A 4,521-nucleotide genomic window follows, 5' to 3' on the forward strand; every position below is an offset into this window, starting at 1 on the left:
CATTTGGATGTCTCATAGGCAAGTCAAACTTAACATTTTAAAACTGAAAAATTTCACTTCATTTCTTCTCTTTCTTCTCTGTAATATATCTCTTCCCCTAAACCATTCCCATCTCAACAAATGACACCATGTCTGCTCATTGGCTCAAGGAAAAAAGTAGAAGTCATCCAATCACCAGCAAATCTTGTTGAATGTATTTACAAAATATATCTTGAATCTATCCACTTCTTTCTACATTAGTTCACATTGCCAGTATTCTCTTGCCTGCCTTACTGATGCACCCTCTTATCTGGTTTTTCTGCTTTCTTTGGTAATACTTTGCAACCTGTTCTCCATATAAGAGCAAGAGAAGAGTAATTTTTAAAACATAAACTGACCACACAATTCCCTTACTTAAAACCATCTAATGGCTTGATGCTGATGAATTTGTCTATTGGAGAGTGGGGGGAAAAAATCTTCCCCCAAGTAAGCCTGTTCTTTTTGTATCTCACACATTTACTGGATTTTGAAGGAAGTGATAAGAAGAAAAATCAAATATAACCCTTGGGAGGTAATAAAGAACCCAATTTGTTGAGATTTATATTACCAGCTGGGTTAGTATAGTTTTTAAAAAATTTATTTTAGAGAGAGAGACAAAGGGAAAGGGAGAAATATCAGTCGACAGCCTCCTGCTCACCCACTAATGGGGATATAACTGCAACTGGGACATGTGGCTCATGGGAATGGAACCTTGCAACCTCTTGGTGCATGGGAAAACCCTCAACTAACTGGCCTGGCTAATGTAGCTTTCTTTCTTTTTTTTTTTTTATCCTCACCCTAGGATATTTTTTCATTGATTTTTAGAGAGAGTGGGAGAGGGAAAGGCAGAAACATTGATGTAAGAACAACATTGATTGGTTGCCTCCTGCATGAACCCCAATCAGGGCCTGGACCAGGGAGGAGCCTGCAACCAAGGTATGTGCCTGGAATCAAACTGGGACCCTCTGGTCCACAGGCCGATGCTCTGTCCACTGAGCAAAACTGGCTAGAGCTTAGTTACATGTTGGAAACATTATTTCCACCATAGCTGGTTTCTCTTAGCTCTTCTAGCTCACTTTTCTGTCCTAGATTATTCGGCCTAATGTTTTGTCCCTCCTCTACTCCCACACTCTTATCCTTATTATGTCTCTTTTATCCCATTGGTACTGTGCAAAACTAAGGCTAGATCTAATTAGAAAGAACGGAAATATCAGTAGCAAAAGCGAGGATATAGGGTGTTTTCTTCCCACCTTGCATATTTAGGGAAAGGAGGATCAATGAAAAATATGCTGATTGTTATCTGCCTTCCTTTGACCTACCAAGGTACCAAGTTTGTTCCCCATTATGTATTATGCTTTACAGCAAGCATGTCAAACTCAAAGGCTAACACAGGCCAAATAAACGAGGTTTAAGTTTATGTGGGCTGCAAAACAATAAAAGCTTCAATTTTCATAGAAATGTAGGTTTATTTCGATAGAGACATGCTGACTACAAAGGGCTGAAATAAATGAGTCATCGTTAACATAAAATAATAGAACATTTTAATAAAAATATATTTTTTCTTGAACATTAACTTGCCAGACACTGAATAACTGCACAAATTAATAAGTGTATCACAAATAAACCTATTTTTCTTGTTCTCCAAAAGCTAACTATTTTCTGTTGCGCACACCAAGCAAGTCAGTCTAAGACTAATGACCTGGCAGTTGGCTGCTAAAATATTCGCTGCTAGTATTAGTGGAGAGAAATGGTGCGCCTGTGCGGAAAGTGCATAAGGGAAATGAATGCAGCAAGATTATAGTAATCAGTCATTAGCGAACGTTGTAGTTCGTTATTAATAATTATGTATAACAGGATAGTGTAAAAATTAAGTTACAAAATTTTTATTAAAACATTTCTTACATACCTTTATATTGGCTGGGCTGCAAAAAATATTCATTGTAGGCCGCATGCAGCCCACAGGCCAAGAGTCTGACATGCTTGCTTTATAGCATTGGCATATGAGAAATTACTTAGTTGTGCTACTTCCAGAATGCCTATTTTATCTGAACCCAAAAGATTTTTACAGTAGCTAAAAAGCAGCAGAAATACCTTTAAGTCCTTCATCGAGGAGGAATTCAACATCCCTCATACTCTACAGCAGTGGCTCTCAACCTTGGCTGCACATTAAAATCACCTGGGAATATTTTTAAAATCCTGATTTCTGGGCCTCATCCTCCGGAAATTCTGTTTCTTTGTTATGGGTTGGGGCCACAACATTAGTAACAAAGAAACAGAATTTCCGGAGGATGAGGCCCAGAAATCAGGATTTTAAAAATATTCCCAGGTGATTCTAATGTGCAGCCAAGGTTGAGAACCACTCCTCTACAGGAATGCTATCATCTTCCTGAAGATGAAGGAAGAAAGATTTGGCATATGTTGCTTATATGTGACTATTGGTATGTCCAAAGGCAGGTGAATACCTTAAGGTAAATTTCCTCACAATATATGCCATCCAATCTCAAAGGCTAGTTCAATTCTAGTCCCACTTCAAAGTTGTAGTCTATCTATACCTCTTCGAGCCATGTGCGTTTCTAGCATAAAAAAATCATCCTTTATTCTGGAACCATCTGTGACTCCCATTTACCTCTGTCTCCTCATCCAACAAACACATACTTGCATCTCTAGGTCGAACTGGCTTCTCAAGATTCTTCCAGCTGGGAATAATTTGCAGTTTGATTGAACTTGTTGCTGGGACTCTGGACTTGAAATTCTAGCATTGGAGTGGCTATTAGGCTAGGTCTCAAGTTTTGGGACTGAGTTAGCTAAGCTAACACAAGCCTAATGCTCTGGCAGACAGGATTTCTTTCACGTTTAATTTTCCTTTCCTCACCATTCTTCCCTAAATCAGGTTTGTACAGCTTGCACCATTGGACTTGTAGATAAGAAAAAGTCATTCTACAAAGAGGGCAGTACGGTCAGTTGCAGCTACCTCTTTTTAAGTTTTGGAATTGCCATAGGAATTAGTCACATATACCCATGTCTTAACAAGTTATTTTTGAATTTTTGAAAAATGCACAGGACAAGGTGAACACAGATTTAGGAACAAAACAGATAATTACTGTTAATAGATGCTACTATTTCCCATGGGGTTATTTTAACTCTTTATTAGAGAAGAATACTGTAGTGAAGATTTTGATTAGTTGTTCCTCTTTCATACTACAGAAAAATAATTTTTATCTTCTCCTACTTTCTTATACTGGGGAATTTGGGTGGTAAGATAAGGAATATGTTTTCAAGTTTTAGTCATATTTCTGGTTATTCCAGTTATTCCACATGCTCTGGTTTCACAATTCAAAAATATTGAAGTGATTCAGAGATAAGACAACAGTGGGGCCTGATCCAGGGTATAACCGACATCAAATTTCTGAATTAAATGAAGGTAGTTCTAAATAAAATACACTCTTCCATTCCAGAAATGTTAGTGGCAACTCTTAATTCAACCAGCGAATGGAAAAAGGTTTATATTTATTCCTTTGAACAGCTCATAAAGTCCAGAGAACTACAGGAGATCTTTTAGATACCTTGAAGATCAACTTTAGATTTTCTTAACTGTTGCACAATATCACATTCCGAGTACCATGACTTGGGAACTGGGAGTCTCAGAGAGAGTTTAAAGTGCCACAATGATTGCTAATGACCTTGACAAGCTGTAGAAATGGGCAGATGATTACAGGATGAATTTAAGAGAAATTCAGAGTAATTTCGAGGAAGAGAAAAATAAAACACTATCAATACAAGGGAAAATGCTTGACTTTGTGGGGAAAATGTAGGAATCAGAAAGCCACAAAACATGAATTAGGCTCATAATACAGTTGCTGTATTATTTTTATTAATAAAAACAAATATTTTTGCAGAATACAAGTGCAAATATTGGATTTCTGAAAAAGGCAGTGAATCCCTCGCTATTTATATAATTATTTATTAAGCACCCATCAGATACTAAACAGATGAGATCCCTACCTTCACGGTGCTTGCTAAATACTGTCTTTGGTTTGTATTCGGTAGTCACAAATTCGAGTAGAGCAAATACTGTGAGCTCCTTGAGGCAGGGATACAATTTTTACATTTTAGATCCAACTCTATGTCTAGAACAACAATCAACTCAGGTTTAGGGGTAAAAATAGGCCCTAAAAGTTGAAACAAGTAAACAATTGTCTGACCTTCAAATATGTCGATCAAAATCTGCAGGTACTTGCGAACCAAATACATGCACAACAGTTCTCAACACAAGGATGATTCGTGTATTAAGAGAAATGGATTCAAGTTTTCAAATTGCACAACGTGAAAACTGTGGATACTATGATCGGGTGGAGAGCCATCCTCCTCACCCTTATTTTTTCTTTTTAGCCTAAATACAACGCGCTTCAGCAGAAGCCACAGGGGTGGGAGGCATCGCTAAGGCTGATAGCACAGACACATCAGCTCGCACAACGCCGAGCTCGCCCGGGCAGCTCGGTCGGC

Source organism: Myotis davidii, unplaced genomic scaffold (assembly GCF_000327345.1).
Source record: "Myotis davidii unplaced genomic scaffold, ASM32734v1 scaffold110, whole genome shotgun sequence".
NCBI classification, from domain to species: domain Eukaryota; kingdom Metazoa; phylum Chordata; class Mammalia; order Chiroptera; family Vespertilionidae; genus Myotis; species Myotis davidii.